The sequence below is a fragment of the Macrotis lagotis genome, chromosome 5 (assembly GCF_037893015.1).
Source record: "Macrotis lagotis isolate mMagLag1 chromosome 5, bilby.v1.9.chrom.fasta, whole genome shotgun sequence".
In the NCBI taxonomy this organism is placed as follows: Eukaryota; Metazoa; Chordata; class Mammalia; order Peramelemorphia; family Peramelidae; genus Macrotis; species Macrotis lagotis.
The window spans coordinates 270,094,552-270,119,467 of NC_133662.1; the positions used below are offsets into that span (position 1 = coordinate 270,094,552).

General features: G+C 47.8%; 1 long non-coding RNA gene across 1 annotated transcript; it reads right to left on the reverse strand.

The window, feature by feature from the left end:
- Positions 1 to 1,965: 1,965 nt before the first annotated feature.
- LOC141490227 (uncharacterized) lies at positions 1,966 to 24,904 on the reverse strand. The gene is made up of 3 exons (XR_012469099.1): positions 23,819 to 24,904; positions 17,875 to 17,963; positions 1,966 to 2,017 (listed from the first exon to the last, which is right to left on the reverse strand). It is a non-coding gene; the product is annotated as an uncharacterized LOC141490227 (long non-coding RNA).
- Positions 24,905 to 24,916: the final 12 nt, after the last annotated feature.

Sequence of the window (24,916 nt, forward strand, 5' to 3'; positions counted from 1 at the left end):
CCTTCACCCTCCTTGCCTAAGCTGTCTGCATTTGGAGCTCACTCTAAGGAATGAAACCAACTTCTGCTTTAGTTGGTGAGATTCTGAAGGCTCTTTAGGCAGCTTGGGACTGAGCAATTGAAAGAATTATGGAGTCCCCGAACCCTGGGATTTAGAAGGGACCCAAAGACCATCTAAATCACCTGTACAGTGATCTTAGGAACCTACTCAGAGACTACCCGAGCGGTCATGGGCCAATCATTCACCTCTGGAGTCTCAGTTCCATCATTTGTAAAATGAGGAGTTTGGCCCAGCTGACTTCTGAAGACCCTTCCAGCTGGAGATTAAAACCTTAATATCTCCCAATCCAACATTTCACGTCACCTCTGGGGGTCTCATGGATAAAAGATAATAAAAATAACGACAATGAATATTTAGATAGTATCATGTGGTGACAAGGGCCTTAATGTATTAGCTGTAGAGTACTGGAAATGGCAGGTATTATTATCCCTATAAGTGAGGCATATGAAATAGAGAGGTTCAGTGACTTGTCCAAGATCTTACAAGATTCCCCAGAAGGTAGTTTCTCCCCAATGGGAATTAGAAAGTCACAAGAGTCCCAGGGCTTTCCCTTTTGTTGATTTGCCTCTGCATCAAAACCTATTTTCAGACCTATTCAAGACAGTTCCCTGAGGGACCAAGCTTCAATCTCTCTCTCTCTCTCTCTCTCTCTCTCTCTCTCTCTCTCTCTCTCTCTCTCTCTCTCTCTCTGTGTGTGTGTGTGTGTTGATTTTACCAGTGGGTGCATTCCTATGAGGTCCAGTCATCAGTGACTTGTCATATCTAGGAAGTATCTGAGGTTGGGTGAAAACTCAGATCTTTCAGTTACAAATTCAGCATTCTACCCTTTATATTAAGTTGCCCAGATGTCCCTAAGATTCCTTCCAGATCTAAATCCCACCCACATGATTTCAGAATTTTGCCCAAAGAGCCATTTCTACTTTTCTCCATGGAAAAAATATTACTAATGAATTTACCTTCCTCCAGATAAATATAGGGAGCTTGCCATCCTACCTCTTTCCATAGACAATGGCAATATTCTTTGTTTTAGTTAACAGATACCGATTCAGCCTGTGGACCCTATCTCTGCTTCTCTAACCTGCCTCCCACACAGTCTCCTGGGACTTTCAGAGAAGTGCCAACCTCTCCCAGGTCAGGCAGCAGTCAGGGGGCTGAACCCCAGCCCAGACAAGCCTTTTGGGTTGTGTTTCTGAATTCTCCCTCACTCTCTTCCAATTTAAGTCAGTTCAATTCAGTTCTGTCATTTAAATTTAAATCCAAGCTTAATTTAAGCTCCAGGAACTGTCCTAGGTACTGGAATATAAAGACAAAGGAAGGGGGAAGGGATCATTCTTGCCCTCAGGCAGCTCCCCTTCTCCCTAGGAGACTGTACTACAAATTAAGTAAATGTCTAGTGTTTTTGAGATAAAGGGAGCATTGATGGCTCAGGAGCTTGAGAGAAGGCCTTGGTTGCTAAGGAGAAGGTTCCTGAGCTGGAATTACAAGCATGCTAAGGATTCTAAGAGGCAAAGAACAAGGGCATTCCAGGCGTGAGAGGCAAATAGGCAAAAACCGAGATGGAATATCACATAAAAAGAACAAGTCTCCAACTGAAGGGGACAGTACCTAATTAATAGATCGATCAACAAAAATGAGCTATATAGGGGTTAAGTGACTTGCCCAGGGTCACAGAGCTCTTAAGTGTCAGAAATCTACCATGTTCCTGACTCTGAGTGCAGAATTCTAACCACCACCACTTTATGCTGCTTCTCTAAATCACTTTTCCATATCTCTTCATCCATCCAACCATCCCCATAAAATCTGAAGAGAGTTTCTCCCCAGTGGTTATTAAGAGTCCCAGGGCTTTCCCTTTTCTTGACTTACCCCTGCAGCAAAACCTATCTTCAGACCAGTTCAATGAAGACAGCTTCCTGAGGGATCAAGTTTCTATGTGTGGCAATTTCCGAAGGATGCAGGCCTGTGAGGTTCAGACATCAAGAGAAAAACAGCATCAGGATCTTCAGATTCTGGACCCACAGAGTTTTGCCAAGAGTGAGGCCCCCTACACACCCTTAAATTACCTTTGGCTTTCTGCTCCCTATAATTGCCCCCATTCCTTCCTCCTAACAAGATCAGGCTTTCCCAGTGAGTGTCACCACTGACAGGGGATGCTCTGAGCTTTACAGACAAATCTAAAGGGAGAAAGGGGAGGGAAGGGGCCCAGACACTCACCCCGTGCTGCTTCCTGTGCCTCTTTGTGTGGCTGAAACCCATACCACACACAACCCCAAAGCAGCCCACGTTTCATCTCCATCCCCATCTGCTTTCTTTTCCCAGATAAAATCTATTTTAAGACAAAAATATGTGCTCTGTTTCACCCACAATCAACTCCCCCAGAGCTTGGAAGAGATTTCCAGCTGTGGGTGGCTGCAGCTGTGGCCTCCCCAGGGCTCAGCAGAGGCAATGGCCACACTTGGGTGTCCACAGAAAGGTTTCAGGACCTGGGGAAGGGGCTAAGGACCTCCAGCTCTCTGGGCACAAGGGCCCTGGAGTCACACCCAAGGAAGCTCATGGAATGGGACCTCCCCACACATCAAGACCTGGGATTCAGAAATGGGAAAGGTGCTGCTGACTGTGCCAGCATTTGGTTCAGTTAGCCCCCAAGATCTCCTGTAGAGACTCGCATTGGGAGACTTGAATTACTACTATGAGGAAGGAAACTGCCAGACTGCCCCAGACCTCTCAGGAATATGCATGATTTCCTGGGTACAGATGCTAAGGTAGGTTGTCCAGTGTTGTCCCTGGACATCCACCCCCCCCACCCCAGGGAGCACGGTATGTGTCTGCAGCCCCCATCGGGAGCCTGCTGTGTGATATCATCCAACCAACAACCTTAGCCCTCAACAAGGGATCACTGGTGTCACCAGATCCTGGTGGTTCTGCCACTGAGAGCTTAGTAGAAGCCAAGTCCTTCCCTGGCCCTCAGTTTCCTCCACTGGAAGTTGTTGGACTGGATAGCCCGAGGTCTCTTCCTGCTCTTCCTCCACGATCCTCTAAACCATAGGCCTGTAGCCCCATTACAACATGTGAGGTAGACCCCAGAGTGTTGCTTTACCAGTGACATGTTTAAATTGGAGTCTTTCCTATAAGATGAGCTTCTCTCTCATTTAGTGATCCACATTCCCTTCTTAGAAAGTCTATCTGAGGCCCAAAGCATCAGGGTTGTGGCTTCAATCTCTGGGGTCCCTCCATCCTTCCCCAGAGAAAGACAGGGAGGAAGAAGGTGGGCAGAGAAGGGTGGGAGGTGCTGAGCCCTCTTCAAGCAGATGTGGAGCAGGCCCTTCGGCAGAGGAGCCCACAGGCTTGGACCACCAAGGACTCCAGGGGTGCTCTCCATCATTAGCACTCATGGATGCTCATCCTGGGATGATTGGGGGGGGGTTGTTTCCTTCCTACTTTTTGCCAAGCTTCTAAGAAGTATCCTGGAGGGGGATCAGCCTCCAGCCACTCAGCTGCCACACACACTTGTCCCAGGATTCCTGAGTCAGAGCGCAGAGCCAAGAGAGAGAGAGAAAGTTCCCTCAGAAGCTTAACTGGGTCCTATGGGCCATTAGAGAATCTGCCAGGAAGCAGATGCAGTGGGGAGAGCTCTGGATTTGCAAGATTAAAACCTGCCTGTCCCCCTGCTTACTACCTGGGTGACCTTTGGTAGGACTCAGAACAGAATTCCTGGACCTCAGTTTCCTCCTCTATAAAATGAGGGGATTAGACCAGAAAGCCATGAGGCCCCTTTGATCCCATGAAGGCAGGAGACCTACTGTAACCTGCCATCAGCAGTGAGAACCCATGGACCTTCTCAATAACATCTGAGTGAGTTCCTGGGCATGTGTGGTTGGCCAAGAAGGAGAGGTGCCGAATACCCCAAAGGCAGCGGGGAGCAGGGCTTTTGTCTGAAGCAGGAGGGACATTTATCCCAGAGCCCAAAGCAAGGGAGACAAAGGCATGGAATGACTAAAACCACAAACAACTTTTCCCTCTGAGCCAAAACTTTCATTCCCTTTATATCTGTCCCAAGACGCATAGCTCAGCTTTATGGGGGTTTCAAGGAGAATGTGAATCTGATTCAAACTGATATTAAAAAATATTGGCAGGTTTTGTAGAACACTAGTAAAAATGGAAGGGAAGGAAAAATAACGAAGATTTGGATCAACAAATACTAGGCGGGAGGGGTAGGCTCATGCAGAAGGGCAGGACTTGTTCAAAGTCACCACGAACCCGTGTCCCAGTTCCCATTCTGTGGTCAGCTAGTATGAGAGAGTAGAAAAAGTCACAGCAGTGTGTTCAGCACAGAGCAGAGGAGGCTCCCTCTAATTGTGTCATCAGCCTTGTAAGAGGCTTTGGGGGGCTGCAGGACCCTCCAGAAGACGAATCATCCCAGAACTGAGAGTCCATGCGGAAGAGCTCAGAATTCTCTGCCCGCACCCACAAAGGGGGAAGCAAGAAGTCCAATGGCCGGGCAGGGGAAGACTGTGACAAATGTGGCCTCTATTCCAGCCCCAAACAATCATGAGAAGTGGGGTAAGAAGGCTGGGCTCCCATCCATCATGTCAACACCATTCTTCTGTTGGACGTTCCTGGCGTCAATCTGGCGTTTCTCGACTTTGAGTCACACACACATGATTGTTTGTACCACCCTCCGTAGACCCCACCATGCTTCACAACAGACCACCAAGCAAGGGCTTGCCATCCTTCCAACCGCCAGTGCTCTGCCCCACCAAGTCTTCTCCCTTGCTTTTTCTCCCAAAATGGAGCAGCAAGTGTATCCCACAGCCTGGTGGGACCCAAGTGGATGCAGATGTTTCTAGAAGGGAGAAGCCAGGGAACACCCTCGCAGACATTGGCTACGCAGGTTTCTGCCAAGACTTGTGCTTTTGTCTGGAGCTGGTGGGCCTCCCAGCTGAGGTCAGAAGGTCAAGCCACCTCAGGACCCCTCCTTGGGTGCCTCCTCGTTGGCCAATTTCCCCCATCCTTCTCAATAGTGATATGCCATGACCCCTTGGCCCAACCCTTCCCAAGGCTGCAGAACGAGTGTCCATCACAACTCACCATGCCCCATAGTCTGAATCCTGCCACCACTTCCAAACTCCCCATAAGAATTGGGAAATAGGGGCTGGCCACTTATTCCCATCCTCTCTCCTTTGTCTCCCCATCCCAACAGCTACCTCATCCCTTTTTTGTGGGCCCATCATATTAGGACTTGTTGACACCCTTGTATATTTGTTCAGATATTCCTTAAGTCACCCAAATCTAAAACTGGAAGGGACCTCTAGGACAACCCTTTCATTTTATGGAAGAAAATGAGGCCTCTGAAGAGCTGGCACCTTGCCCAAGGTCACAGAGGCAATAATAGTCAGAGGTGGGTTTTGAATCCAGATCCTCAGCTTGGACACCAATGCTCTGTCCATGGGTTCTGTGTGACTCTTTTCTTCTGTACTGATCATCTCATACACCCTCTTGCAAAGAGTCCTTATAGACAAGGAAGAAGGGACCTAACGGCCTTCTGCAGGTTGTGTGGCTCTTACTGTGAAATCCTGTTGGAGAACAAAGACCCATTGTGGAAGAAGAGTCAGAAGGATGTAGATGTCCAAACTGCAGCTTTCTGTTGGAGAGAAGGTTCTAGAGACTGTGCATCGGTCTTCTAAAACCCAAATCCCCCCCTCAGCTTAGAGCCTGTGTGATCTCCACCAAATGTTGGGGTCTTTTCTCACCTCCTGTTTTAAACTTACCTTCTTTTTATCTGTCTGTCTCCTGCACTGTACAGGCACTAGAGCCTGGCAGGGCTCCCACTGGCCAGTTCTAGATACGTATGGAAGCCCCTTGAGGTCAGGGACTGTCTAGCCCAGTGTCTAGTGGTCCCTTAATCAATGTGGGCCATTGAATTAATTGCAGGGCCATACATAAAAGGTTTGTGAACTCTTAGAAAAAGTGGCCTCAGGGAGGTATCTAGGAGGCCAGTAGAGTGAGTGCCAGCCCTGGAATCAGGAGAACCTGAGTTCAAATCCAGCCTCAGACACTTCCCGGTTGTGTAGTGCTAGGCAAGTCATTTAACCCCCAATTCACACACACACACACACACACACACACATGTGGCCATGGCACTCTCTATAGACTCCAGGACCCATAGAAGATCCTCACTTAGCTTAAGAGCCCTTCACCACCTGGCCTCTCCTGCCCTCCTCAGCACACTCCATCCCGCAGTGACACTGCTCTGTGGGTGGCTCCCACACATCACCCTCTGCCCCCTGACTTTCAGGGCATGTCCCCCTCATGTTGTGGCTGAAGGAGCTGAGGAGAGAGCATGAACCCAGGCCAGAAGTTCCCTGTGCCTCAGTTTTCTCATATGTAAAATGGGAATATTAATAATAGCACTCAGCTCACAGGAATTTTGTGAGAATTTAAAGAGTTAATGTGTGAGAGAGTTAATGAGTTGCGATTGTCACAAATGCTTTGTGAACTTGCAAGTGTCCCATAAATCGTGTCTATTGTTGTAGTGGACCAGGAAAGTCCAATTCAAGGGGAGGAAGAACATTCTAAGACACAATGGTGGCGATGGGGGACCACGGACTGACTGGATGGGACTCCTCCCCTTCATCCCGGCCTGGACTGCTGGCCTCTCGTTCCTGCAGATGCCGGACAGGCAGAGGCTGGAGAGGAGGGAGGATGTGGTGCTGAGAAGGGCTGAGCAAGAGAGTTAGAGTAGAAGGAGGCCTAGGGCTTGGGTTCAAGTCCCACCCCAGCACTCCCAGGGTGACTTTGGGCAAGTGTCGCCTCCTCTCTGGACCTCAGCTTCCTCATTATTCCGCAGGGAGATGGGGAGGTCCTCATCCACCTCTGCAATATGACCAGTGGGCACCACCGGGGACAGCAGGGCAGCTGTCCTTCCCAGGCAAGACCAGCAGGTGGCGCAGGGAGCGCAGGCAGGAGATCCCTACTGAGTCTGATCTAGTGGGGAGAGCTGCCGGCTGCCTGGGGGTGCCCGCCTGAGCAGGGCATGATGGGGTGGGGGTGCCCACCTGAGCAGGGCATGATGGGATGGGGTGCCCGCCTGAGCAGGGCATGATGGGGTGGGGGTGCCCACCTGAGCAGGGCATGATGGGGTGGGGTGCCCGCCTGAGCAGGGCATGATGGGGTGTGGGGGTGCCCGCCTGAGCAGGGCATGATGGGGGTGTCCGCCTGAGCAGGGCATGATGGGGGTGTCCGCCTGAGCAGGGCATGATGGGGTGGGGGTGCCCGCCTGAGCAGGGCATGACGGGGTGGGGGTGACTGCCTGAGCAGGGCATGATGGGGGTGCCCACCTGAGCAGGGCATGACGGGGTGGGGGTGCCCTGCCTGAGCAGAGCATGATGGGGTGAGATAGTCTTGGCTGAGAGCTGAGGGTTCCAGGGGGTCAGGGTTCCTCGGCTTCTTGAGGGCTTCTCCCGCTCTGCCTCCCAGCAGAGACTGAGAGAGAAACTGAGTCAGGAGAGACAAAGACACAGAGAAGAGGGAGAGTCTGAGAGACGCAGAGACAGGGGAGACAGAGGTGGAGACATTGGGGGGCAGAGGTGCTGGACATCCATTTCAGCCTCCCTTTAGCCCCCACACACATGCGGACACACACACACACAGGGCCGGGTGGGGGTGGGGGTGCAGTTAGGGGAGGGCCCACAAGAAAACTGAGGGACAGGCAAAGGAAGGGATCTGTCCAAGCTTGTCCAGGGGGCTGAACCAGGGTTCAAAGTCGCTTGCTCTGAGTGGGCCAGAAAGGAAGGTGTAGGGATGCCGGCTCTCCCTCCCCCACACCCGGCCCAGTTGGGGGTGGGGGGCTTCTAGGAAGCCATCAGCCTCCCGCACAGGTCTTCTGCTTCCCCTGCTCTAAAGTCCCGTGGTGGTTGTGGTCCTGTTTGGGGAGTGAAGAGGGGCAGGCTGCCTCCTCCTTCAGGACTGGGGGCACTATCTTGTATCCCCAGTGCTTGGCTGGTATACAGGTGGTGCTTAATAAACCAGCCACTCAATAAACATTTATGGAGTGCCTACTGTATGCTTATTACTGCACTAAGGGTCCGGGGTGAAAAGAAAGGCAAAAACTGGAACCTGCTCTTCTGGAGCTCATTGAATAATGAGGATGGCCACCCTTGAAAAGATGCTGAAGTGGGGAGGGCACCGCAGCCAGCAGGGAATGAAAAGACGACCCAGGAGCCCTCCTCCAATGCAGAGTCGGCCCGCTGACTGAAGGCTGACTGTCCCAGGTCTCCCCTAGGAAAACCCTCCTCTTGGCCCTCTTCCTCCTCCCCCACCCCAGGCCATTCCTGGCCCCAGCTGGTAGCTCAGCCTCGGTCTAAGAAATGGATCTTCTGATTCTGGAAGGCCGTGAGCCTGTCCCTGCTGAGGCTTCTCTTCCATGTCTTCAACGTCCCCAGTTGTGGCTTGTTCTTTGTTCTTGAAGAAGCCCCTGACACCAGGGAGGTGATGCCAGGACAAACGAGTGAGTTGAATTTGAGGGAGGGGTACTATGCTAAGTCACTGGAGATGGCCCTGGTTATGCAGCGCAAGGCCATGGCCTTTTTAAGCTAAGGTCTTTCCCGGGTCTAGTACCATCAACAGGTGCGCCAACACCATGGCCTTTGTCCGTCCTGATGCCCCCCCCCCCAGAACTGAATGTGTCTCACCAGACAGTCACACCTCCCAGTCTATCCTATAGATCCATCCTGATCCACAGAACTGAATATGCCAGGCACGACCTGACCGGGCAGAAGGGCTATCTCAACCTCATTCCTAAAAACTACATAGCCAGGCCATCTGACAAAGATCTGAGAGTTTTAATAGATTGCAAGCTTGATATGAGGCAAGAATGTGATATGGGAGCCAAAGCAGATAATGAGCTCTGAGCTTGCATTGAAAGGTATAGAAACAGAGGGAGACAAAGACAGAGACAGAACAGGGAGAGACCGAGAGAAGCCGAGATGGGAGAGACAAAGGTAGAGAAAGAACAGGGAGGTGATGGACATCCGACTCAGCCCCCTGGCCAGACCACACGTATGAGAGCGTATGCAGCATTGGGTGTGATGTTTTAAATAGGACAATGAATAGCTTCTGTGCGTCCCCAGGAGGTTGACTAGGAGGGAGGAGATGAGGAGGTGGGAGATTGAGTCTGGAGAAGACTTCCAGGGTGTGGGATGGCCGTACAATTCAAGGAAGGTCATATGAAACCAAGCAGAATTAGGGAAAGTGGGTAAAAGCTGCCAAAAGACGAATGTCAGCCTATTTTAAGGAAATTCATCCTAACCATTCAATCTAGTCTCCAGAAGGCAGTGACTTCCCCTTCCTCTTGAGGTCTGTCAAAAAGGCTGAATGACCTGGACTCCCAAAGGGTAGAGAGGAAAGGGTTTTAAAGTTTTAACTGACCAAGGACCTCCAGATGAGCAAAATCAGTCACCCCCCGGCTCTTTGCTAAGCACTGTGGGATACAGGTGGAAAATGAAATAGGGCTGCCCTCATGGAACTGCCATTCGTAACACGTGGCGAGATGTTGGATGTGGAATTGTAGGGAAAGAATGTGAAAGGGTTCAGTTCTCTCTGGTTCACTGGCCCCAGGGGGAGCGGAAAATTTTTGGAAAACAATTTAGGTTTCACCTGTCTACAGTTCCTCAAAGGTGAATGATGAAATTTCTAATTCCCACGCAGGCATTCAAGGTAACAGGTGTAAACCGGGTGTGGGACGCCTTCACCAACAGATGCATATCATATATGCAGCTACTACTGGGCACTTCCTCCAAAAGAGAATAGTACTTAAGGATATTATTGGGGGCGGCTAGGTGGGGCAGTGGATAGAGCACTGGCCTGGAGTCAGGAGGACCTGAGTTCAAATCCGGTCTCAGACACTTAATAATTACCTAGCTGTGTGGCCTTGGGCAAGCCACTTAACCCCATTGCCTTAAATAAATTAAAAAAAATTTTAAAGTATATTATTGGGGCAACTCTCTGACATTCCGGTCAATCCTTATTTTACATACCTTCCTAGTAGTCCACACAAGACTGAGGCAACCCCTGGTGGTTTAGTTTTTCTCCAGGAGAATAACTCGCTATTATTCCCTCCGCAACATATGGAACAAGTGTTTGTCTATAAACTATGACAAGATCTCCAATGGGAGGGAGTCAGCTACTTTTAGGGGATGCCCATCCCACTTTTTAAGGAGATTTTATTTATTTTGAGTTTTACAATTTTTCCCCTAATCTTACTTCCTTCCCCCCACCCCTCACAGAAGGCCATTTGTCAGTCTTTCCGTTGTTTTCATGGTATACATGGATCCAAATTGAGTGTGATGAGAGAGAAATCAGATCCTTAAGGAATAAACAGAAAGTATAAGAGAGAGCAAGGTCAGACAATAAGGTATCAGGTTTATTTCTAAATTGAAGGTAATAGTCCTCGGTCTTGGGTCAAACTCCACGGCTCTTTCTCTGGATTCAGACCATCCCACTTTTTGGATGACTAGCAAGTTTTTCTTTATGCCAATAACAGATCAAGATCCCTGGCTTCCCAAGGCTTTAGTTTTAAAACTAGGGGTCTCATTCCTACTTTAAAAAACGAACTGTGGGGCGGCTAGGTGGCGCAGTGGATAAAGCACCGGCCCTAGAGTCAGGAGTACCTGGGTTCAAATCCAGCCTCAGACAATAATGACCTAGCTGTGTGGCCTTGGGCAAGCCACTTAACCCCAATTGCCTTGCAAAAACCTAAAAAAAAAACTGTTACCCCCAGATCCCACTGCCAAACACACACGCCCCTGTTTAAAAATATATATATAAAGATCCCATAGACACCCAAACTTCCAGAGCAGCAAGTTCAAGCCAAGGATGGGTGCGACCTAGATGCCTGTCAGTTTGGTGGGTGGTCCATGTGACGACAGATATGGAAACTGATGCCGCGTGAAGGAATCAGAAGCACAGCAGACTTGACTTTAACATAAATAAAAAGAATAGCAAGAAAGCAAAGGGAAACGACACAGGCCTGGGGAGGACATTGTTTCACCAAAGAAATTAAGGCCCGGGAAAGAGACGTCCCTTTGCCAAGGTCCCACAGGGTTCCCCACAACAGAAAGCCCCCTGAATGTGGGACAAGAAGATCTGGGCTTGTACTTGACTGTGTTTCTTGCCTCCTGTTTCACCACGGCTTTCTAGTTCTCGTATCATCCTGGGTGAAAGGGAAGGGCTGAATGAGATCATGGGATCCGCAGGTGTCTACATAGGATCTGTGTGCCTGTGCTTGTTTATTCTACACAGCTAGATGTGTGTGCATTATATGTATGTGTGGGCATGTCACATGCACTCCATTGCTGTGGTGTACATGTAAACACATGCATGCTGCATCAGGCTGTGATGTACAGTGGTATGGACTGTGTGTGCATTGTGTGCATGCTGCAAGTTGTTCGTGTGTGTTTGCATGCATTGTGTACACAGTTGCACACGTGTGTGTGGTGTAATAGGCATTGTTTTGCTGTATGTAGTTATGCATATATGTGTAAGTGAATGTTCATGTTTGAACATGCATGTTTGTGTGTTTTCCCATTAAAAGATAAGCCCTCAGAGACTAAAGACTTTTTTTATCCTTTGCCTTGTATCTGACCCCCCAGGTACTGGCACACATGGGAAACCGACTGATTTATTAAATCGACTATCTAATGATGAACTCACACATATTAAAAAGTTTGGGACTCTGAGCAGAGAGCATACAAGCAGAGGCCAACCATCAGGCCAAGAGTGAATCATGCTGCCCAAGGGGGATGGATGGGCATATTTCACTTGTGAGTAAAGAAGTCTACATTTCAATATTCAGAAGGAGGCTGAGGCCTCACCTTCCTCAAGCAGGTATCATTCTGGGCTTGGGCTCAGGGGAGTTGCATTCAAATTCTACTTGTGGTATACTAGGACCCACCCTCATCATGGGAACTCTCTCATTCAGTGTGGGGCCATGGGAACGCCTTTATTTCCCAGACGAGATCTTGGTTCACTCACTAGGTTGGGTGCTCCCCTCTTCAGCAGAGGAAATTCCAGACAGTGCCAAGCTGCCTCGGGTTCTCCGGTCTCTCACTCCCCATCTGGCTGGCAGACCCAGGTCATTAGCCTAAAGGGCACCGTTGGCCTGAGTCGATCCAATCAGAATCCAATCAGAAGATCATGCCTGCTTCCAACCTATAAGAGCTGAGCATAATGGAATCCGTCACAGCGCCAACCTTTTGGACTGTGGCTGCTTTCGTTGGTCTTCAGCACAGACCCCGCAGATGAAGAAAACTACAAAACTGCTTCGCTCCAGCTGCGGCGGGGGCCACAACTCCTCCCAGATCTGGGCCAGCCGTCGTCCATCCTCTGCTAACTGCGGCACTCCCATCCCCATTCTCCTTGAGAGTTGGCTAAGGAATCTCATTCCCAAATGCTGTTCCACTTATGGTCTCAAGAAGGGTCAAAGTCCCATTCATAATGGGACTTGGGACTTGGGAAGATGTAACTGTTGAAGGTTTCTTGGAATAAAAAGGAGACAACTCAGGGGCAGTGACCTCACTAGAGATTTGGCCTCTCTGGGTTTTCAGGTCAATTTACTGCCAGTCATGCCAACCTCCCTCCAGTCATGGATCAGTTATGATCTGTATTAGTGGAAATCTGTATTAGTGCTATTGACCCCACTAGAGATTTGTACTAGTCTTAGTAACCCCACTAGAGATTTGACCTCTAGGCCAATTGACTGCCAATAACGTGAGCCTCCCTCTAGTCATGCACCAGTTGTGATCGTTATTCATAGTATGGACACAAACCCAGATATTTTGCACTCTCATATTTCATTGCATCAGATTTTAGAGTTTGAACACCAGGCTATAGAGTGTCACCCCTTTCGTGGCCCATGAAGTAGATGACCCTAAGAATTTCTGTCCTTCCACGTCTAAATAAACCGAACATTTGGTTAGCAACAGAAGACCATCCCAGTTATCCAAAGTAGCCCGGCCCAGACTTTCACCAATCATAAGCCAGAAATGAGCAGTCAGATCTGAGAGAGAGGCCACCTACTGCCCCCACCGCCCTCCCCATTTTTACAGATGGGAAAACAAAGGTCTGGAGGGGGCCAAGACTTGCCAGTTAAGCACACTCAGATCTCAAAGCCCAGTCTTCAGAATCCCAGTTCTTTTCCTTTCTGAGGCCAACAGCAATTCCCAGAGGAATTTCACTTCTTTTTTGGAAATTGAAAAGATATCAGCCTCATGAGGTATTGAAATACAGAAAGAATTGCATCACCCAAGATTTCGGAACAGAAAACGGCACCATTTCCCCTAGGTCAGCACTTAGAACCTTTGCTTTGAAAGCGGGCTCCCAGGTAAGAAACTGCCTCAAATTATCTGGCTCTGTCTGGTTGCTTTTGGAGGTCTCCATGCTTCCTTTGTAGAAAAGAGAAACCCTGACTCAGTAGTGCTCCTGAGGGGTTCTTTCCAACTCATAACCAAGAGAGCTGCATTCTCAGATTAACTCAGGGCTGGATGGCTTAGACCATGGCCCCACCAGGGGTGTTTCTGCCTTGGGAAGGTCACCTTTGGATGAACTGGTTGAGGAGCTTCCCCACAACCAACCTTATGATGCTACAAACTCTGATTCTGGCAAGGAAGGGGGATGAGAGAGAGAAATCCCCTTCCCTCTTCTCAGGGGAAAAGGGGGGAATCCAGGCCTCATTTCTTTTATTCAGCAAGGATTGCTGTAGGTGCCCAGGGAGAGGCACACGTGTACATGGAGGTCCACCTTGAGATAGATAGTCCTCATGCTTCCTCTTTGGCAAGCCGGGCCCTCCAAGGCACTTGGACAAGTCCAGGGCCTCGTTTGAGGAGCATGGACAGGGTTCTGGACATGGTGCCAAGAGAGGCTCCTTTCTGCTCAGCTCTACATGGGGGACCCTAGGTGAGGTGAGGCACTGCCCCTTCTCTGGGCCTTCAAATCCCCACCTGTAAAATGAGGAGGTTGAGGCAGATGGAAGCTTGGGTCTGCTCCATATTTACAGGTTGTGGCTTTCAGTATCATGGTGGGCCTGAGTTCAAATTCCAGCTTTACTCCTTGCTACTTGTGAAGCCTGGGTCAAGTCACTTACCTCCCAGGTCTCAATTTCCCTATATGTAAAATGAAGTGGTTGGACACCCTGACCCCTGAAATCCATCCCAGTCCTGGACTCTTGATCTGACCTCTCTCAGCCTCAGTTTCCCCATCTGTCAAATGAAGTGCTTAGACACTATGGTCCCTGAAGTCCATTCCAGTTTTAGATTCTTCCTCTTTTGACCCCTCTTGGTCTCAGTTTTCTCATCTGTGAAATGAAGTGGTTGGATACCGTGGCTCCCGAAATCCATCCCAGGCCTGGATTCTTGATCTGTAAAACAAGGGGCTCCCCGGGCCCCCGAGGCCCCTTCCAACTCTAAGTCCTGACCCAGTGGCAGAAACTCTGGCTTCACCTTAGAGCAGGAGACTGGAAGTGCCCAATAGTGAAGCTGTCCGTGACTCCTCCCTTCTGTCTCTGCAAGAAACTCCCCCATGGTAAGAGTCCCCAGGGAGAGTGAGAGAAGAGAGAAAAGAAAGGAAGGAGCCTGAACTTGGCCATTGTGACCTTGAACCTGGCCCAGTGGCAGGAAAGGTCACCAGGAAGTGTGGATTCTCTAGGACACAGATACCGTAATATAGAACCAAATGAAGACCTCTGCTCCGTGTGCATATAACTGACTCTCGATGGAGCCCTCTATCTTTTTAAGGAAACCCCATTCCAATGGCTTGATGTCAGAACATCCCCAGAGAAGCCCTGCATGTGACCACTTATTACTGGATTGGAGTCTAGAAAGTTCCTGTTGTTTCTAGCCTGAGCCAGGTGACAGGAGCAGCCCCGGCTCTCCCAGTATCTCACTCCTCTCACTTTCCTTCCTTATGGGGTAGGTGGGGCCTGCTGCCCTCACAAACCCCAGCCTTGGGAAAGGTCCAGCATCAGGCAGTCCAAGGTCAGCTTGGCCTCTGCTCATTGCGCAGTTCTGGCCGTGTCTCCGAAGGCCGCTCCGCTTCCCAGTCCTGGCCTCCCGAAAGGGGAGTTAGACATTCTCGGAGTCCGGTGACTGAATGGTGGAAGCCTCTGGCAGGAAAGGGGCCAGAGGATTCTGGGAGCAGGATGCTGGGGACGAATCCCCCTGGAAAGTTGGGGAGGGGTGGGGGTTGGGGCTCTGATTTTCTCTATTATTAGACTCCCAGATCTGTTAGAACTGGAATGGGCCCAGGTAGCTGAGTGCCAAAGAGTGCAATCAGACTTACCAAATCCAATAATAAAATAATTGGAACCGCTGTTGAGTGGAAAAAGACTGCCCGGGGTCATGGAACCAGGAAACCCCAAACATCTGAGGTTTGGCTGCTATCCTGCTGCAGGCCCATGGAGCCCAGCAGCAAAGGCTGCAGGTATGACAAGCTGCCCCGGACAGGCCCGTCTACTAGGGGAGGGCCAGGCCTGGGCGTGGGGAGGCCTGGAGAACAGTTTAACTGCTCCAGAGAAGCGGCATCCTCCGCTCAGGCCTGGGACCTCACCCGGTCTCACAGCGCCAGACAAAACCCTGGAGCCACAGGGGGACGTTGGCAACGGGGCCTTCTGTCCTCAGTTCCTGTCACGGCCATTCAAATCCCAAACTGCTGGGCAAATTTATCTCGGTCCAGTACCACAACACCCTCTATATGTGAGCAAATGTGTGAGGTGCTAGGCGGAGAAAGATCGCTCATAGATCCCACTCAGGATCAAGTCTGATTTCACAGACACATGGGGATGGAAGAGTCCTGGGCCGTCATGTCAGGGGGAGGGCTAGAGGGCTTAAGCAACGTGCTTCCCAGGGCAGCCCCAGCACGAAATAGGGGCAAAAGAGAGGGCCAGGACAAAGACTGAGAGGGATTGGGGGCCGAGGGAGAAGGCTGCTGTCAGTTGGAGGGCACCTCGGAGAACTGGATGGAGGAGTTGGGCCTTTAGGGAAGGAGATGCAGAGGATGCTGTTGGGGGAGTACGAGGGGAAGAAGAGCAGGGAAAGAGACTGAGCATGTGAGGGCAGCAGAGAGAAGAGAAGGATCCAGTCTGGCTAGGTGGCCCAGAGAGAGACCAAATCGTGTCCTTTGACCAGTGACATCACTATTAGTCTTTTACATCAAAGAAATCCAGAAAGGGGGAAAGGGCACAGAAATACAAAACTATTCTCAGTGGCTTTTCAGGAGGCAACTCCAAATTGGAAAATAAAAGGATAGCCTCTTGGACAATGGCACATAAGGGGGTGGAATGTGATCGGACGCTAAGAAATGACAGAATGACTGTTGCAGAGAAAACTTGGAAGCCTTCTCTGAACTGATAAAGAGCAGTGGGCAGAAGCAGGAGAATGATTTCTACAAGAACAACATTGAAGATAGGAACAAATCTGGGAGACATCCAGCAGTTTTAGTCAAGTCTGACTTTTTGTCAGACTCCATCTGGGATTTTTTTTTTTTTAGGTTTTTGCAAGGCAAATGGGGTTAAGCGGCTTGCCCAAGGCCACACAGCTAGGTCATCATTAAGTGTCTGAGGCCGAATTTGAACCTGACTCCAGGGCGGTGCTTTATCCACTGCGCCACCTAGCTGGCCCGGGACACTGTTTTAACAAGGAGATAGGATGAGTTCCTATGTTCCAATCAAGAAACAATGAAGGGCTCCCCTAGGGTTAGGGATGGGAGGAGGAGGGGGAAGGGGAGGAAGAGGGGAGGGAAGAGAGGGAGATAGAGACAAAGACAGAGACACCTACAGTGAAACACGGGGAGAGGCAGAGACGCAGAGAGAGACACAGGAGAGAAAGAAGCACTGTGGACCCACACAGAAGACTCCACTGTGCAATAGGACGCAGCAATGGAAAAGTCCAACCAGTTCCAGCCTGATGACTGGGCCGGGGCAGAGCAGCGGCCAGGCCGTGGCAGGGCTGACCTTCGGGTGACAGAGGGAGATGACGTCACCGCCGGACGGCTGACTTGAGCCTAGCTGGCTGGAGGTGGCACATGCTCAGCGCCTAGCTAAGAGTCAGAAAGGAATGGGGAGCTGGGGCCCAAACCCATCCTGAAAGTTCAGCCTCCCTGCTTTTCAGAGGACTAAACCAAGGCTGGGAGAGCTCACATATGGGTCCGTGGCTCCATGGACAAGTCACTTCCTGTCTGTGGGCCTTGCTTTCTTCCTCTGGAAGAGAGTGGATGATATATGACTCCTGAAGTCTGCTCCAGCTTCAGATCTAAGAGATGATCGTCCAGTGAGATCTGGAAAATGACTTCCCCCAGGACTACACCAATGCAAAGAGAAAGATTACAAAACAAGCAACAAAACACAAGCACTGACCATTGGGTGGCCAGGATGACTGAGCCAGGCTGCACAACAGAGTTGAGATAATTCATCTCTCTACCTTTGTTTGCAAAGTGGGGACTATGGATAAGGAATACCATGATACAGACTGTCAGGAATGGTCAATATTGGTGAGTTTTGCCAAAATATTTTCCCTCTTTTAAAAAAAAAACTTGTTTATTCCTGGAAATGATCAGAGGAATCATGAGAGATTTATTGAGAAATGATAGTGATATTAAATAAAAATCGTGATTGGCTCTTCTATGGAGCCCAACACTGTAAGACGTTCTTTCTAAACATTATCTCAATTGGTCCTTACAACAAATCTGAGAGCTAAGATTCACCACCTCCCATTTACTCTTTACTATGGCTCTTATTTTATAGCTGAGGTAGTCAGAGGTTAAGTGACTTACCCAAGATTACACAGCTCAGTGTCTCAGGCTCGATTTGAATTCAGGACTTCTTACTGTAGGTCCAGCCCTCCATCCACTGTGCCACCAAGCTGAAGTACCAACATAAACAATAAGCAATATTTAAAATATTTCCATTATAGTTAACTTTTATTTTCTTTTTACTAGCTCACATTTTAACAAGTTTATTTTATTTTAAGCCAGGTTGTATTTACATATATTACATATATAAATCTATAATTTTCTTTTTAATTGCAATGATTTAAAAATCTTTATCTTATTTTATTGATGTCTTCTATTTTAACATCAAGATACAAATACCCACAGAAATGTGCATGTATAGATAAATATCTATATATCTATAAAAACTCATGTGCATGTCTTTTATATGCATACACATGATGTCTGTGCACATGCATCCAAGTATAGTTACATAAATGCACACACACATTCAGGCTGTTCCCAAGTGCTAGGGCAGTTTTAAGTGTTCATAGATAAAACAGCTTAAAAGCTGGGCCAGGGGCAGCTAGGTGGCACAGTGGATGGAGCATTGGCCCAGGAGTCAGGAGGACCTGAGTTTAAGTCTGACCTCAGACACTTAATAATGACCTAGCTGTGTGGCCTTGAGCGAGTCACTTAACCCCATTGTCTAACAAAAACAAAAACAAACAAGCCAAAACAGCTGGGTCAGGAGGCACTGATGCTGGAGTAGCTGTAAAACCCAGATTCTGGGAATCCCAAATGTTTACACTCCCAATCACTTCACCCAGAATGGAGACCAATAGATACTCAGGCCAAGACCCAGGGTCCACTTTTCATGGGACAGAAGCCAAGGCCTCAGAGGGGAGAAGACCCTGAAGCCACATTTCTTCTGGCATTATTTCTCTGGCCATTGTGAGTCAAGGAGTCAAGCCACCAGCAGAGTGAGGACAAGGAATTTGACCAATGACTGTAGCCAAAGCTGAGGCAAGACTTTGAAGAGACCCTCAGTCCTGATTTCTACCAGCACCCCCTCCAAATCCCTGTCCTGGGTAGCAGCCCTGAGCCAGTTACAGAATGTCCAGACAACCACTGCAGTCTCTCCACATTGTTCTGACTGTCCTGGAAGTGGGATCCCTGGGGCGCCACGTGGAGGGAGGCCGTCTCAGGCCTCCTGAATGCCCCCTAGACCTTGCTTCATTGGAATGACAGAAAAAGAAGATGGACTGGTCACAGAAAGTGAATGGGGATGACCAGGGTCAGAGCCTGTGCAGCGCTGGGATCTTGCAATGTCCGAAGAAAGGAGGGCTCCCTGACAGAGGGAAGGATTCCCTGGAGGAAGTCCATGACAAGAGTCACATGGGATATTCAGGCTGCAGCCTGCATCATAGGAGGGAAGAGTTGAACGATGAGATTCCCGAGGTACAATGTTCTCAGAAGTGCTGGGAAATAGGATCCAAAGTCCACCCCAATCCACATTTATCCCAAGGAGGTCATGGGAGCATTTCCTGCCATAGCAGAAAACTGGGGACAATGTGGGCACCCAGGGATGCGGGAGCGACCCAATGAGCTTTGGTAATATGGGATAATACCAGCCTGTATGAAACGCCCAACAGGAAGACTTCAGAGAAGCTTGGAAAGACTGATAATAATGGCAACAGTGAAGAGAGAAGAAGCTGGTGAGGAAAAGGCAAGGGTGACTATAATGAGACTTGAGACCGAAACAAAAGGACCAGGTAACCTAAATAACCTGGAGAAGGGCTCGAGGTCAAAATGCAGCTCCCTCTCTCCATTGCAGAGGTGCGGGGCTAAGGGTGTGGAATACAGTATGTACTGATACCTACACCTGCACTTACACATAAAACATACAGCATAAACACCTATTTTATAGAATGCACACACCTGACATCAACATACATGTGCACATACATGTGTGTATATGTAGGAAAATATGTAGGGAAACATGTGTATGTATGAATACGGTGCAGTGAATAAAGCACTGGCCCTGAAGTCAGGAGGACCTGAGTTCAAATCTGCCTCCTACACTTAAAAGTTGTGTGGCTGTGGGCAGGTCACTTAACCCAGATTGCCTCCTCACGTCCAGGGCCATCTCCAGATGCCCTGGTCCACATCTGCCTCCCCACAGTTGTGAGTTACTTCCAGGGTCCAGGAGTCAGGTGATCAGGGTCTGCACAAGGGCAGTGGATAGCATGGAAATAAATTTCATTACTTTAAGCAAAAACTGAAAAATATCAATCTCATATATTCAAAAGCCTTTTCTTGATCTAACTCCACCAAGTTAATTATATCTTTCCTTTAGAATATATATACCATACTGTAATAACTAGAGCCATGAGACCTGGGTTCAAATCTCACCTCTGACGATTATCTTAAGTGACTCACTTAATATCCTGAACTTGAGTTTCATCTATAAAATGAGATAATGATCTGTTCCCCACAATGTGCAAAGAGTTGTCGTAATCACTAAATGAGAAAATAAAGGTAACTATAAAATGATGTGTGTGTGTGTGTGTGTGTGTGTGTATGCATGTGTTATAAGTAAAATTTCTCACCTCCTCTGTTCTACCTTTAGGACAGGTGATCACACCAAGACTCAGATCAAAGTTGCTTCTGCTTTTGACTCCCATTGATTTGTGTTCCTGGGGCCACACACCACCACATGGGCGCTTTCTGGAGAATGCCTCCCTCATTCAGGTCTCTAGCTTCCTAGCTAGTCATCTCTAGCAACCATTCAGTTTCTAAACAATCCATAAACAGTCTTGATCCTTGGTCTCCTTAATGGATTACTGAGAAGCCTGGCCAACCTTCCTCTCCCCCGGCTGCCTCTTCCAAAATACCTCATGCTGCCCCTACTCCAAAAGGTGACATCATGCCTTCCCTTTCCTGATCCAAATCTCAGAATCTCACCCAATGACTTCTCCATTAAGAATGGCCCCAAGATGTTTCCCTTTAAATCTTTCTCCTGTGACAGACGGTGTCACCCACAGTCCCTGAGTTCCCCAAGTCTCCACTTCTTTTCTAGTTCCTGACTTGGTTCTTTCTCTTCTTGAAGCTTTGGATTGTCCCACAGATATTCCACAGGGAAACTTGTCTTTCTGGATCATGTCGAGAGATCCTTCCTTTCTTCTTGTCTCATTTTCCCCTTTCCTTCCTTTGAGAGGCTGTCTGATGCAGTAGAGAATATGAGGCTTAAAGTTGTTGAGAAGAGAAGATTGGAAAAGGAGTGAAGTAAACATTGTCTTTCTTTTGGTTGGAAATGGCCATATTTGAATCAATAGAGGCTTAAAAGAAAGTCCTGACCTCTCAAAGGGAGGGCGAATGATATGCTTTGAAAGAGAAAGTCCTGACGGGTTAGTTAGGCTGCCAGGGAAGGTCTGCCCTCAAGTAAGACGTCTGAGCAAGCTTGGATGGGTCTGCTACACCAGGGAAACGATGAGTTGGAGGAAAAGCGATCACGCTTCAGGTGAACTCAGCTGGCTTCATTCTTGGATTAAGTAACTATTAAATGGGAAGTCACTATTAAATGGGAAGTCGCTTTGCCTTATCAGATACTATTGCTTTGTTTTTCCAATTCTGGGTATGTTAAGTGTTGTTATTATTGCATTTACCAATCTGCATAATTGCTTTATTGTTACTTGTTTGGAGAACTGCTTTATTGTTCCACTGTGGTACAATACTGCATGTTGGATGTTTAACTCGCCATTAGCTGATTCATTGAATGTTGTAATTTGCATGGCTCTAGTCACTGGTGGGGTGTGTGTGTGTGTGTGTGGCAGGCAAGTATCACCAGCTTTAAAAATATTCTATAGGGGATGCTAACCCCATGGGAGTGGGGGCAGCACTTTGAAACAGCGACCAGAGGCTTAGTTGCTATAATATAATGAATGCTAAGTGTTGAGCATTCTTAGTGGGGAAAGGCCAGTGAGTGAATGGGTGGGCTTAGTTGCCTGAGGGGTCATTTGTATGCTACTGAATGTGACTATGGACTTGATGGACTAAAGAATCATAACTATTTTAATGAACCCGGAGGGACACAAACCTAGGCTACCAAAATCATAAGAGCGGCATTGCTGTCCTAGGTGGCCAAGAGGGATAGATGGCATCAGCTAGTTGGTGTTCCTAATCTAACATCTAGAGTCACCAAGTAAATTTAAGTCTAGCTTGGAAACATGAATGAACATATCACCAACTTTGTATTATCAAAACTAGCAGGGAGAACCTGAGGTATCTTCTTTGCACATAGTTAGCAATTAATAAAAATCTTTACATTTTCTCATTCATCCATCCATCCAGCTAGGGGGATGACATATTCAGATATGACCAGGAGACATGTAGCAGCATATAGAATAATGCATTGTCCACAAATGCATCTTTGAAAAATGGTATTTCACCTTCATTACTGCCTTGCATCATTTCCTGTGCTTTAGAAGACTGAGGCTCTAGACTCAGTTCACACATCTCTCTAGTTGGCCTCCAATTTCTCATCTCTAAAGTCTCCAGAATTCTTTCCAGTTCTAAAGATCTACAGTTTTGTGATTATGTCCTCATGTGAAAAAATTGCAATATCCATAGGCTCCCAGTTGCTGAATGATCACAAGTCAAAGACTTCCAAGGAGCTTTTCATCTTCACATACAGACTCACCTTTCAATCCTTTCACAAAGAGCAGGTGAAGGACACCAAACAGTTCTTTTCTTTCTCAAAATGGACATTAAAATGCCTAAAGGTCATCTAGAGTCGTACCTCAAATGGCCATCTTCCAAATCAATGCCTTTGGTAAGACAAAGGTGGAGATGGTGCAAGAAGATGTGAATAAACATGGAGGCTGGTGCTGAGGAAGCATCACCTTCATAAATAAAAATAGAAAGGGTCTTTCTCAGCAACCATAGAAAATTAATTTGTAGGATCACCAAATAATTGGGCGTTAACTGCAAATATCAGTGAAAAGTCTTCTCAAGAAACTGAGAACTTGGTCCCAGCAGACAAAATTTGAAGTTCTAATTCCCAGTATGTATATTCTCTGGGGCTATCCTTGAAGAGAGGTATTCTGGGTCCACATTCACTCCAACCTATATTCATGGAAAAAATGAATGAAAATATCGCCAACTTTGTAGTATCAAAACTAGGTCCCCACCAATGTGTTTACTTTTGTTGGTCATCCAGGGGAGACAAATCAAAATAAAGGCATTGAATGAAATAGCATAGCAAGAAAAGTAGCAAGCAAAAATCACTTCTTCCACAATCCCAAGACACATTCCTACCCACAAATATACCCAGTGTCAGGTGTGCATGTGTGCAAGGACACACAAATAAGGACAATTATCCAGAGAACACGGATAGCAGAATATCTTCTCGTGAGGTCATGGTGCTACTTTCTGCCGAGCCGGGACACCACTGGATGATGGCTCTCTCCTGCCTCTGTCTCATTCTCCCATGGGTCTAATTCTCCCTGATAATCCCTTCAAGGGTCAACTTGACTTTCCCCTTTGCTAGGCTGTTCCTGTTGCTGTCACCTCCAGGCCCTCCAGTGGAGTTCTTAGCCAAGACACCACCTTTTCCTTGTAATAGGAATGCTGACATCTTTTAGATGAGAAACTTTAGCTCTTTTAGCTAGAAAAGGCTGGTTCTTTCTGAGGTCCAGAGACACTTGGTGAACTGCCCAAGGTCCCTGAGGTGAGAAGTGTTTAGGAGGAAATTTGAGTTCCAAATACAACACTTTCAATTATTCACTACTTCCAGAACTTATTTTGCCTTTTTTTTTCTTTTTGTGAGGCAGTGGGGTTGTAATTTGCCTATGTCCCACAACTTGATACTTCATCCACTATATCCTCTAGCTGGCTCTGCCTCCAGAATTTGAACATCATCCCTGTTCTTTTGAAAAATGGGATATGCTCACTTCTTGCTCTATGGACCTTCCCTTTATGTTCAGTCATTAAAGGATCAGAATACCTTGAGGTTATTTTTCACTTTGTAGATGACTTGTTGTCATTAAGGATCTGGTCTTCTGGATAGTAAGTCTAAGAGGCAGAGTATACATAGGGACCCTCAGGGGCATTGTTCCAGGTTCGCCAGTAATCAGGGTTCGATTTTCAGCAGGAAACAAATATTTGTTAACCTGTTTTGAACTCTTTAAAATGTCATCTCACTTGATCCTTCCTCATAATCTGGGAGATAGAGGCTATTATGACTTCCATTTCACAGTTGAGGAAACCAAGGGAACCAGAGGGGAACTGACTTACCCAGGGTCACACAATTAGGAAATATCTGAGGCTAGATTTGAACTCAGGTCTTCCTGACTCTAACCTCTGGACTCTATCCATTCTTGTATCCTTCCCTATGCCTGAATTTCTTGATCTCCATAATGTGACAAATTAGAGAACATAGACCAAGGGCACTGGAGAGAATCCCACTTGGTAGGTGCTTGATGGGTAGAAGACTTGGATTTGAATCTCAAGCCTGATACTTCATGAGATGAGGCTTCCTTTTCCCCCAACCTTCCTTTATTTAGATTTCAAAGGAAGATTTTTAATGATGGCAGAACATTAGCTCCTTTGGAAATTGATTAATGAATAGGTCTAAATGGATTCAAGGGAAGCCCCCTAATTGACAGTTCTGTATCCCAGGAAAGCCATAGGACAGGACCACTGGGAAAAATGGAAAGAGGGGAGAGGGGCAAATGTAAAACTTATTCAGTTAACATCTAAATATTAAGTGGCTGGTAGGTATGATATAATAATCTCAGTCAATCCCCATCTTTCTTGGAGGGTGAGAGGGAAATGTTAAATTCTCCCTCAGTCTTTTTGTTTCCATAGGGACCAGCCCATCCATCCATCCATTTAAAATGCTTCTGCTGTGAGGTTCAAGTTAACCCCAAGGACGAGACACTATTAAATTTCATTGCTTCCAAAAATAGGTCAATGTGTATCTGCCAGGTGGTGGGGGCCCCGAGTCAAAGGGAATAGCAGCACCAAAATTGCATTGCATTTTATAGCATGTTGGTAATAAAATGAACTTAGCACTGAAAATAGATTTTTAATGGTGCTCTAA